At 52.8% G+C, this 12,031-nt stretch overlaps 1 long non-coding RNA gene across 1 annotated transcript; it reads right to left on the bottom strand.

Moving 5' to 3' along the window:
• Positions 1-3,578: 3,578 nt before the first annotated feature.
• Positions 3,579-8,071, bottom strand: LOC114200465 (uncharacterized). The gene is made up of 3 exons (XR_003607464.2): positions 7,873-8,071; positions 7,289-7,437; positions 3,579-4,963 (listed from the first exon to the last, which is right to left on the bottom strand). It is a non-coding gene; the product is annotated as an uncharacterized LOC114200465 (long non-coding RNA).
• Positions 8,072-12,031: the final 3,960 nt, after the last annotated feature.

The following is a 12,031-nucleotide window of genomic DNA, read 5'->3' as shown; positions in this document are numbered from 1 at the left end:
GGTCGTAGGATTAAGCCCCTTCGTGCTCAGCAGGGAGTCGGCTTGGGATTCTCTCTCTCCCTCCCTCTGCCCCTCCCCCCACACATTCTCTCTCTCTCTCTCTCTCTCTCTCAAATAAATACATAAATAAATCTTAAACACAAATAAATAAATTTGAAAAGGGGCTCCTGGGTGGCTCAGTCATATAAGCGTCCGACTCTTGATTTTGGCTATTTTGGCTCAGGCTCGCGTCATGTTCTCAGGGTCCTAGGATCGCTCAGCGGGGAGTCGGCTTGGGATTCTCTCTCTCCCTCTGCCCCTCCCCCTCCCTAAAATAAATAAATAAAATCTTTTTTTTTTTAAGATTTTATTTATTTGACAGAAAGAGACACAGCGAGAGAGGGAACACAAGCAGGGGAGTGGGAGAGGGAGAAGCAGGCTTCCCGCCGAGCAGGGAGCCCGATGCCGGGCTCGATCCCGCGACCCTGGGATCATGACCTGAGCCGAAGGCAGACGCTTAACGACTGAGCCACCCAGGTGCCTCAAATAAAATCTTTTAAAATAAATAAACTTGGGCGCCTGGGTGGCTCAGTTGCTTAAGCCACTGCCTTCGGCTCAGGTCATGATCCTGGAGTCCCGGGATCGAGTCCCGCATCGGGCTCCCTGCTCAGCGAGGAGTCTGCTTCTCCCTCTGACCCTCTTCCCTCTCGTGCTCTCTGTCTCTCATTCTCTCTCTCTCAAATAAATAAATAAAATCTTTTAAAAAAATAAATAAACTTAAAAAACTAGTAAAATAAATTGAGGAGTAAGCCAGTTAGCTTTGTGCTTTTGGAAGATCATTTGGCCATCGTGGGAAAAGAGGGGCATCGACAGTGGAGCCTGGGGTTGGGGGAGAAAGATAGGCCATGAGAGGAGCGCAGGGTGGTGGGCGTGAGGCCTGCGCTCAGGGAATCGGCGTGAGCGATGTGTAGGACGCAGCAGGGCTTTGAGACTGGGTGTGGTAGTGGGGAAGCCGGCAGGTGGGGAGAATTTCTAAAATGGCCCCCCAGAGAGGTCCTGCCCTAATCCCCAGAACCTATGAGTGCTGGGGTATCCCCTGCTGTGAGAATGTTATTTGGCACCCTGACTGTCCTGGATTATCCAGGCTGGAAAGAAGAGCGCTTCTCTGGCTGATGGCAGCGGGACAGCCAGAGATTAGAAACCGGCTGTGAAGATGGGAGCCCTGGGCAAGGACCGAAGAGAAGCTGCAAGGAGCTGGTGGGACCCTGTTCCCACAAGGCACTGAATCCTGCCAACAACAGGAACGAGCTTGGAAGAGGAGCCTGAGCACCAGGTGAGATCACAGCAGGTGGAAACTTTGACTTCGCCTCCTTGTAAAGGGCTGAGCAGAGCACCCAGGCGGGTGCCATCCTGGATTTCTGATCTGTGAGAAAAGAAATGGATGTGTTTTTTTTTTTTTTTTTTAAAGATTTTATTTATTTATTTGACAAAGAGAGAGCACAAGTAGGCAGAGCGGCAGGCAGAGGGAGAGGGAGAAGCAGGCTGAGCTGAGCAGGGAACCTGACGCAGGGCTCAATCCCAGGACCCTGAGATCATGACCTGAGCCGAAGGCAGACATTCAACTGACTGAGCCACCCAGGCGCCCCTGCATGGTTCAAAATTATACCAAAACGTTATACAGTGAAAATTGTCCCTTCCATGCTTGTTTTAGTTTCCTGTTTTTGTAACCAGAAGCAGCCCGTGAGAGGCAGTTCCTACTTTGCCTTCCATAGACAGTCTCCATCTATCTACCTACCTACCTACCTTCCTACCCACCTGCTTATCCCCAGATACTGTTTTGTTCCTCCTTTTTACAGAAGTGGTCCAGACCATGCACGACATTTTTGCATCTTGCTTTGTTCAATAGGATATTTTTCCTATGAAATTGCTGGTGGTTTTGTTAGGATAGCAGTAACAAGTTAATCAAATGTCGACGGGAGGTTTGACGTCTTCATGATCTTTACTCTTCCTATTCAGGAACACAGTAGGCCTTTCCATTTGCTCACGTGTTTTATGTGCTCTCCATTTCCTATATTCTTCATCTGTATCTTGAATATTTGTTAAGTGTATTCCTAGGTGTTTTATATCCTTTCTTCCTTTGTATCTTCTGATTCTTGTTAGCATATATAAAAGGCACCTTGCTGAATTCTCTTATTGTTTATTTAGAATAGTGTTTTGGCTAATTCTCTTTGGGTTTTCCACGTATGTAATCATATGATCTGCAAATGGTGATCAATTTACCTACTCTTTCCCTATTTCATGCCTCTAATTTTTCTCTTGTCCAATTACATTAGCTGTTCCTCTAGAAAAGGTTAAAAAATAAATGGAAGAAGGTATTGTTTCATACTTTAATGAAAGTGCTTCAGGAAGATGACATTTGGATTGTTTTTATAAGTGTTTACTTATTCTATTTTGTCAAGAATGTTTATTAAAAATGTATGTTGAAGTTTATCAAATGCCCTGTTCATATATATTGATAAGACTGCTTTTATCCCCTATTTTTCCTATTAATATTATAATTATATTAACAGAGTTCCTAATATTAAACCATCCTTGGCTTCCTAGAAGAAGCCTTTCTTGGTTATGATTTAAAGTTATTATTAGGGACACTTGGCTGGCTCAGTCGGTGGAGCATGTGACTCTTGATCTGCGGGTCATGAGTTCAAGCCCCACACTGCGTGTAGAGTTTATTTAAAAAAATTTTTTTAAAGATTTAAAATTACTGGGGATGCCTGGGTGGCTCAGTCAGTTAAGCATCTGTCTTTGACTCAGGTCATGGTATCCAGGTCCTGGGATTGAGCCCGGCTGGGTCTGCTTGTCCCCCTCTCTCTCTCTGGCCCTTGTGCTCTCTCACTCTCTCTAAAATAAATAAAAAAGATCTTAAAAAATATATTTAAAATTACTAACTTGCTGTTGGATTGTATTTACTTATACTTACTAACATTCTTTCCTTTTTTTTTTTAAAGATTTATTTATTTATTTTTTGAGAGAGTGAGAATGAGAGAGAGAGAGAGAGAGTACATGAGAAGGGGGAGGGTTAGAGGGAGAAGCAGGCTCCTCACTGAGCAGGGAGCCCAATGCGGGACCCAATCCTAGGATCCTAGGATCATGACCTGAGCCGAAGGCAGTCGCTTAACCAACTGAGCCACCCAGGCGCCCTCTTTCTTTTTTTTTAAAGTAAACTCCACACCCAACGTGGGGCTTGAACTCATGATCCTGAGATTAAGATCTGAGCTGAGCTCAAGAGTTGGACGCTTAACGGACTGAGCCACCAAGGTGCCCCTACTCACTAGCATTCTCAAATCAATATTCATAACTGAGCTCTGTCTATGGTTTTCTTGTATTGGGCATGTCAAGTCTGATGTGAGTTGACCTCCATGCAGAGGTGTGGAGGCCACCCCAGGACCTTCTGCATCTGGAGCTTGTGAAGAAGGGCTGGACTGGAGAGATAGGTAGGTGAGTCTCTCACATATAGGCAGTATCTTGTGCTGAAACATGGATAAACCTGGAAAACATCATGCTAAGTGAAAGAAGCCAGACACAAAAGGCCACATATATGATTCCATTTAAAAAAATTTTTTTTAAAGATTTTATTTATTTGACAGAGAGAGAGAGACAGTGAGAGAGAGAACACAAGCAGGGGAGTGGGAGAGGGAGAAGGAGGCTTCCCGCTGAGCAGTGAGCCCGATGCAGGGCTCCATCCCAGCACCCTGGGGCCATGACCTGAGCCGAAGGCAGACGCCTAAAGACTGAGCCACCCAGGCGCCGCCGAATTGTATATTTTAACGGGGTGGATTTTATGGTATGTCAATTATATCCCGAGTAGAATGTGGGGGGAGGAAAAAAGAAACTGAGAAGTGGCTAGACTGTGGAAGGAAAATTTGTTAACTGGCATGAGGAAGCTGCTCTCATCCTGGGTCAGGGCGGGAAGCCCCAGTGGGAGGCCACTTCTCACCTTTTTGGCAAAGTGGAGGAATGTGGACTGGGGACCGGCGTACTTGTTGGCAACAAGATCCATTCTAGGGTATCATTCTTCCTTGCTGGAAGTAGTTCTGACCCAGCAGCCAAAGGGAGGGTCAGTTTTAGAAGGAATACTTCCCCAGGAGGAAAAGATTTGCTGGCAGGACGCGACGGGAAGATGGGTGGGCCAGGCGGGAGAGCCCAGACGGGCCCAACATGAAGAGGTGGCCAGGCCGGCCGTGGGCGGGGCGAGAGCGGGACAGAAGGAGGTTCTGGAAAGGCGGACGCCCGCAGAAGGCCTGGCCGAGGTCGGCGATGGCGTGTCCGGAGGGCATAGTCCTGGCAATCTCGCCCACGTCTCCCTAGGCCAGTGGGGCATATTTGCTGGGACCCCTGCGAGCTCGAGAAGCTGACCCAGTAAGGAGCAAGAGGATATAGTCCTCGCCGGCAGGGACCGGAGCCGCGCATGCCCAGAGCACCCGGTGGGCGTGCCGGAAGTGGGCGGGGCGAGCGGGGAGCGGGGCGGAGCTGTGAGTGGGGCGCAATGCTGGGGGCGGTGGGTCACGTCTGGGAAGGTGGGACGCTGTTCGAAGCCGGTGGAGGATTGCGCTGCCAAAGTGAACCAGAAGCCACCGAGGTGGGGCTCCGGCCACTGGAGGCGGGGATCGATGAGGATGCTGGGAGAAGGCGACAGGTGTGGCGTCACCTGCACAAAGTACTGAGTCCGGTGAGGGGGGGTGGGGCTCGATGGGCAGGTGCTGCTGGTGGAGGTGTGAAGACTGGAAACTTGAGAAGGGGAGACTGGAAACGAGTCACCAGTTCTATGGCCGGCGCTGGAGTGTCACTCTTACACCCATTTGAGTGCTGGCCCGATTTTCAAATGAAGAAAGGGAAAATGACTTGTTCTGAATCCCAGAGTTGGAATGCTGGGTGGGAGGCAGGATTTGAACTGGATCCCCTGATTCCAAAGCCACATCTGGCGCTCCTGTATTGGAGTTTAAGGGACAGGTGAATGGCCTAGAACAGAACTGGACAAATATTACCCCTACAGGATCAGATAGTAAATACTGTATTTTCTGCCTTGAGGGTCAAGAGGCATGCTATTATATAGGTAAGTACATAGTATAAGAAGAGATGAGGGGCACCTGGGTGGCCCGATTGGCATGCCAGTCGTTAAGCGTCTGTCTTTGGCTCAGGTCATAGTCCCAGGGTCCTGGGATCGAGCCCCACATCCCTGCTCCGCGGGAAGCCTGCTTCTCCCTCTCCCACTCCCCCTGCTTGTGTTCCCTCTCTCCCTGTGTCTCTCTCTCTCAAATAAATGAATAAAATCTTAAAAAAAAAAAAAAGATGAAACAGGGGTGTCAGCTGGCTCAGTCGGTAAACCATGCGGCTCTTGATCTGAGGATGGTGAGTTTGAGCCCCACCTTGGGCATAAAGATTACTTTAAAAAGGAGGGAAAAGGAAAATAAAAGAAGAGATGAAACATAGCTCCATATGCTTTTTACTGACAAACTATCTTTATTTACAGCCTCTAACTTTGAAATTCATAGAATTTATGTGTCATGAAATACGATTTTGTTTTTGAGAGAGAGACACCACAGTGTAGGAGTGGGGTAGGAGCAGAGGGGGAGAGAGAATTTTTTTTAACTTTTTTTTAAAGGTTTTATTTATTTATTTGTCAGAGAGAGAGAAAGCATGCACAAGTAGGGGGAGCGGGATGAGGAGCAGAGGGAGAAACAGGTTCCCCACTGAGCAAGGAGACAGATGTGGAACTCGACAGGACCCTGGGATCATGACCTCAGCTGAAGGCAGACCCTCAATGACTAAGCCACCCAGGCGCCCTGGAAAATGTTAAATTATACATGTGTTTGCATTTGTGGCTTGCATCGTATTTCTGTGATGAAGCACCGCTGGAGGTGTAGGCTGGGGGCACAATGGATGGGATAGCCCCTCCATTTGTGTTGAGGGAGGCGGGAGGAGGTGTGGCCTGGCTTCCAGCAGCGGAATGTTGGGCCACGTGGGGACAGCGGGTTTCCTTAAGGAGAGGTGGAGGGGCAGGCTGGGGGGGATGGGTGTACCAGACCGAGGAGGCTTCTGCGGGACTCTGTTTGAGGTGGGGGGGGCGCTTCAGGGACCAGGAGGAAGGAGCTGTTTTGGGGGCAGCCCCCCAGCTAGCTTTGCCTTGCCCTTGGCTGTGGAGGGAGTAGGGAGGTGCCAAGAAGAGGGTACCAGCCCGTGGCTTCCTGTTTCTGGGGGGAGGAAGGCGGAGTTCCTGTGTCCATGTTTGAGCTCCCTGGGCGTAGGAGGTGGAAACCTCAGCGGGCCCTGGGTCTCTTGCCTGCAGCTGCCTGGGGCTCAGAGCGGCGCCCGGGGGGTGGAGAGGACCCGACCAAGAGAAGTGCGGGTTCCAGGCCTGGTGGCACTGGACCGTGAATGTCTGTGCCCTCCCCCAGCTCATATGTTGCAATCCTAACCCCCAATGGGATGGTATTCAGAAGTGGGGCATGTGAGGGGGCCGGAGCCTTCCACCCTGTGAGGACGCAGGGAGAAGTCGGCCATCCCTGAGCCGGGAAGCGGGTCCCCGCCAGGCACTGGGCCAGCGCCTTGATCTTGGACCTCCAGCCTCTAGAGCTGTGAGAAATAAATGTCTGTTGTCATAAGCCGCCTAATCTACCGTAGTTTTGTTGTAGCAGCTTGAACGGACTGAGGCCCTTTCCTTCTGTGACCTTTGGTTTTCTTCTCTGTTAACGAGGGGCTTGGGCTTATCTTTGAAATGGATCCTCTCTTGATCCTTTGCTAGCCATTGCAAAAATGGGTGACGTGTGGTTAGAGGCAGGTATAGCCTGGAAGTGAGGGGGCTGACCCTGTGGTGCGGGTGGTTTCCTCCTTGACAGAAGCAGACAGTATCTGCCCACCGCCTTCCCTGCCAGGCTTGGCTTTCAAAGCCCACCCCTGGGTAGTTCTGGTCCAGCTTTCCAGCTTTCCTGCCCATCCGCCCCCCCATGCCTGGACCAGGGTCATAAGTATGTATAGACACAAAGTTCTGCCCACTCACCCTCCTTAATTTTTTAAAGTTTTTTTTTTTAAAGATTTTATTTATTTGTTTGACAGAGAGGGAGAGAGAGCAGGGGGAGCAGCAGAGGGAGAGGGAGAAGCAAGCGCCCTGCTGAGCAGGGAGCCCGACGCGGGGCTCGATCCCAGGACCCTGAGATCATGACCTGAGCCAAAGGCAGACGCTTCACCGACTGCGCCACCAGGCGCCCCCCCCCCCGCCTTTTTAAAGCTTTATTTATTTAAGTAATATCTATACCCAATGCGGGGCTCGAACTCACGACCCTGAGATCCAGTGTCTCCCGCTCCCTGCTCCAGCCAGCCAGGCTCCCCATCCTCCGTAATGCCTCTCATTGCCCCTCCTCTCCTGGACTCCTGCCATCGCCGTCATCACTGGCTTCCTGTTTCCTGTGGATAAACGGATCCCTTCGTCAGGGCACAGTCTCAGCTCCCCTCTGTAGGGTGGGGCTACTTGCAGTCTTTGAACCCAATGTGCCTTCGCTGGGTGGGTGTCTGCCTGCACCCACTCCTCCCCCATCTCTGCCCGGAGAACCCCCCCATCCGGTGCTCATGGTGCAGCCGGGCATCTGTCCTTCTCACCCACCTCCCCGACTTGGCTCGGCATCCCTCCCACGTGTCTTGTCCCCCTCCGGGGCGGGGAGTGGCCTCTGAGGGTGGAGGCCAGCAGGTTACCCCGGACAGGGGCCTGGTCCCTCCTCTGAAAATCGAGCGGAGGACAGCTTGCCCCTTACATCTCCCTTCGTCATCATCGGCACTTCAGTTGTCGGAAGCCTGTCGTGAAGCAGGGGCCCCAGGGTGTCCTTGCCTTCCTCGTGCAAGTACCTAAGCTCTTTTCTCAGTGGCCCTTGCGAGGCGGCCCGACAGCTCCAGGCGCGCAGTGTGAGTAGAAGCCAGGCCTGCTGCTCCCAGGCCCGGGCCCCCAAGACGCACACGGTCCTTCCTGCTTGCTTCCTTCTGCTGGCTGCAGGCGCCTGATAAGGCCTGAGGGGGGCTGGCGCCCCAAGGTGAAGGGGCCTGTGCCCTTAAATGTCGCGTGGAGGAGAGCCACTTCTCTGCGCATGACGGAGGAAGAGAGGCATTTTTTTTTAAGATTTTATTTATTTATTTGGGAGAGAGAATGAGAGAGAAAGAGAGAGCATGAGAGGGGGGAGGGTCAGAGGGAGAAGCAGACTCCCTGCAGAGCAGGGAGCCCGATGCGGGACTCGATCCCGGGACTCCAGGATCATGACCTGAGCCGAAGGCAGTGGCTCAACCAACTGAGCCACCCAGGTGCCCCTGAAGAGAGGGATGTTGTTGGGGCCCAGACGGCAGATCAGGTGGGGGAGGCGAGGGAAAAAGGGCCACTGAGGCTGAGCCACCCCTGCTCTGGGCCCGCGCACGGAGCTAATAGCAGACGCGTTCTCTGTAGCCAAGGACACCGCGGAGGGGCCGGGCTGCGGGGGGAGGTGTCCCGTCTGGGACATGCTGAGATGGAGGGGCTTGGTGACACATCAGGACTGTTCAGGGTGGTTATCCTCAAGGGGTTAGAGTTCAGAAAACAGGTCTGTCCTGAGGGCGTGGGCATGCCAATGACGTGGGGTTGAGGGGAAGCCCAGGCGTTAATAAGTGAGCGAATGGGGGTCGTTCTTGCAGAACCAGAAACCGAGGCTCCAAGGGACAGTGCGACCCCATAAAGAAAAGAGCCTCCCAGGCTGGTCTTTGGCGAGACCTCTGAGAAGCAGCAGTGCCCTGCCCAGTTTCGTCAGCCATCCCTGACCTGGTCTGCAGCAGTGGGGTCCTCGGTCTGTCCCCGTTCCAGTGCCTGGTGCCCAAAATGCTTTGTAACAGTGGGGAGGGGGTCCAGTCCCGGGGGCGGGGGAGCGGCGGCTGGGAATCCGGTTTCCGAGCTTTGCAGGGGATCGGGACGTGAAGGCCGGGCGTTCCCTGTAGGCAGCCCCGGGGAGCTCCCGAGGACACTGGGAAAGTCAGGTCTGTCTGTGAGCCATGTGTTCCATTCCCGATTCCGGAAGGGTGGTCCAGGCATTTCTGATTGGCCTCCGGTGGGCCTGGGGCGGCTGTTGTAAGAATGTGCCCATGGGGAGGGGGCTGCTGCCGACTAGTGGAGCTCCTCCAGCTCATCCAGGTCTGTTTGGAGGATCTGACTTGAGGGTCGCAGGGGAACTCAGCAGCTGAAGGGGTCTTCCCTTAGATCTGTTGCTATTGTTGTTAGTAATCCGAGCTGCTCTCCTTTCCACCCCCTGCCTGCCAGGCCCTATGCTAGACCCCGTGCAGATCTTTCCTCCGATCCCTGCTGGGGTGCTGCCATCCCTGTTTTAAAGATGAAGAAGCCCGGGGGTGGGGTGCCTGGGTGGCTAAGTTGTTGAGGGTCTGCCTTCGGCTCAGGTCATGATCCCAGGGTCCTGTGATCAAGCCCCACATCAGGCTCCCTGCTCCACGGGAAGCCTGCTTCCTCCTCTCCCACTCCCCCTGCTTGTGTTCCCTCTCTCGCTGTCTCTCTCTCTCTGTCAAATCTTTAAAAAAAAAAAAAAAATGAAGAAGCCCAGGCTTCACAGAGGCCTCATGAGGGACTGACATCTCAGATGCTTTCACAGTTGATGAAAATGGTAATTTTAGGGGGCCCGGGGGCAAGATATCAGGAGCTGGCGGGGGCTGGGGTTAGCAGGACGGCACCTGCGAGGGGGCAGTGGGTCTTAGCTCCTGCCGATCGTGGACATGAGCAACTGTGGCACAGTGTGACTGCATCTAACTATTTTCGGTTGGTAACCGGAAGTGTGACATATTGTAGAAATTTCATACTCTGTACATGTTGGCAAATAATTTTGTAAGATGTTCAAAACAAGCAAGCAAGCAGGCAGGCACGTGTGAGAGTCAGATTCGGCCCGCAAAGGGCCAGTTTGTAATCCCAGGTTAAGAGACTGTTTATTCGGGGCGCCGGGTGGCTCAGTCAGGTAAGCGTCTGCCTTCGGCTCAGGTCATGATCTCAGGGTCCTGGGATAGAGCCCCACATCGGGCTCCTTGCTCAGTGGGGAGTCTGCTTCTCCCTCTCTCTGCCCTTCCCCCCTGCTCGTTCTCTCTCTCTCGCAAATAGCTAAAGTCTTAAAAAAAGAGAGAGAGACTGTTTATTCATTCTGTAGGTGCTGGGGTGCCCACTGGAGGTGCTGGGGTGAAGGAGACTGACCTCGTGTGGATATCATTGAGTTCAGTGTCCGTGCTCTGAGAGGGGCCCTTCCTTGGGGCATAGCAGAGCACTTCCTGGAGGAAGTGGAAATCTTGTGGAGGTTGTATTAGTCAGCTCAGGCTGCTGTAACAAAGCAGCACAAGCTGGGGGGCATACAACAGAAATTTGTTGTCTCACAGTTCTGGAAGCCAGAAGTCAAGGTGGTGGGAGGGTCGTGCTCCAGCTGAAGGCCCTAGGAGAGACTCTGCTATGTGCCTCTCTCCAAGCTTCTGGTCTGCCCAGCCCTTCTTGGTGCCCCTTTGTGCCATGGACTGAATGTTTCTGTCCCCCACCGATTTATATGTTGAAGCGCTAGTCCCCGGCAGGATGATATTTGGGAATGGGGCCTTTGGGAGGCAATTCAGTTTAGATGAGGTCATGAGGGTGGGACCCCCACCACAGGGTTAGTGCCCTCATAGGAGGAGACATGAGAGGGCTTGCTTCTCCCTTCCTTCTCTGCCGTGTGAAGATAAAAGAAGACAGCCATCTGCAAGTTAGGAAGCGGGTCCTCACCAGACACCGGATCCGTGAGCACCTTGATCCTGGGCCTCCCAGCCTCCAGAACCATAAGAAATAAATTTGTGGTTTAAGGGGCACCTGAGTGGCTCAGTCGATGAAGCATCTGCCTTCGGCTCGGGTCATGATCCCAGGGTCCTGGGATCGAGTCCTGCATCGGGCTCCCTGCTCAGAGGAGAGCCTGCTTCTCCCTCTCCCACTCCCCCTGCTTGTGTTCCTTCTCTCGCTGTGTCTTTCTCTGTCAAATAAATAAATAAAATCTTAAAAAAAAAAAAAAAGAAGTTTGTTGTTTAAGCTGCCCAGCCAGAGCTGACTTAGACACCTGGCTTGTAGACCAGTCCCTCCAACCTCAGCCTCCGTCATCATGGTGTTTTTCTTCTGTCTCTGTCTCTGTGTGTCTTCTCTTGTCAGAAGGCACCAGTCAAGTTGGAGTAAGGGCCCACACTACTCCCGGGAGACCTCATCTTAACTCGGCTGCATCTGCAGAAACCCTGTTTCCAAATCAGGTCACATGCACCGTTGACCATATCTTTTGGAGGGCATACACTTCAATCCGCACCAGATACGTAGAGCAGGCAGGTGAGATTTGGGGAAGAGTATTCTGGGGAGAGCAAACACCAGGTGCAGAGGCGCCTCCAGAGGCAGGAGGACACAGGTGGGTTTCCGGAAATAAATTCAGCACAGCTGGAGTGGAGAGTGGCCATGAGATGCTGCCGGGATGGCTCCTGCTGGACCCCACACGTTGTGTGGAATGGTCAGCGCTGGCTAGGCTGTCATTAGAGATAAACCCTGAAATCTCAGTGGCTTGACATAGTTACAGCATCATTTCTCGCTCAGGTCAAGTCTGGCCTAGGTTGGGCAGCTGTTTTCAATGACATAGCTCCGCTCTGCAGAACACGTGGTCTCCAGGGCAAGAGAGGTCTGGGGGAGGCCCCTGGGCTCACGTGCCCAGCCCTGGAAGCGGCCCTGCCACTCACACCCCACCCTGCAAGGGAGGCTGGCAGGGAGCATGGACTTCCATGAGCCCCCACTCACTCCCTCTCTCACCCGAATTCAGGGCTAGGACTTCATCCTCAGAGCGCTGGGAAGCCCAGCCAGGGTCTCCATGAGGCCTGAAGATGCCACTTGCGTTTTAGAAAGCTTCCTCCAGCTGGAGCCAGACTCAGCCCTGGCGCAGGGGGGCTGGAGCCCGGGGAGCTGAGGAGAGTGGCCTGGCCCACAGTCACAATGCCCTGGCAATTCACTCTT

This window comes from Eumetopias jubatus, unplaced genomic scaffold (genome assembly GCF_037043125.1).
Source record: "Eumetopias jubatus isolate StellerSeaLion01/CBP00866 unplaced genomic scaffold, mEumJub1_p1.0 scaffold_5, whole genome shotgun sequence".
NCBI classification, from domain to species: domain Eukaryota; kingdom Metazoa; phylum Chordata; class Mammalia; order Carnivora; family Otariidae; genus Eumetopias; species Eumetopias jubatus.
This window is presented reverse-complemented; position numbering and strand designations above follow the sequence as displayed.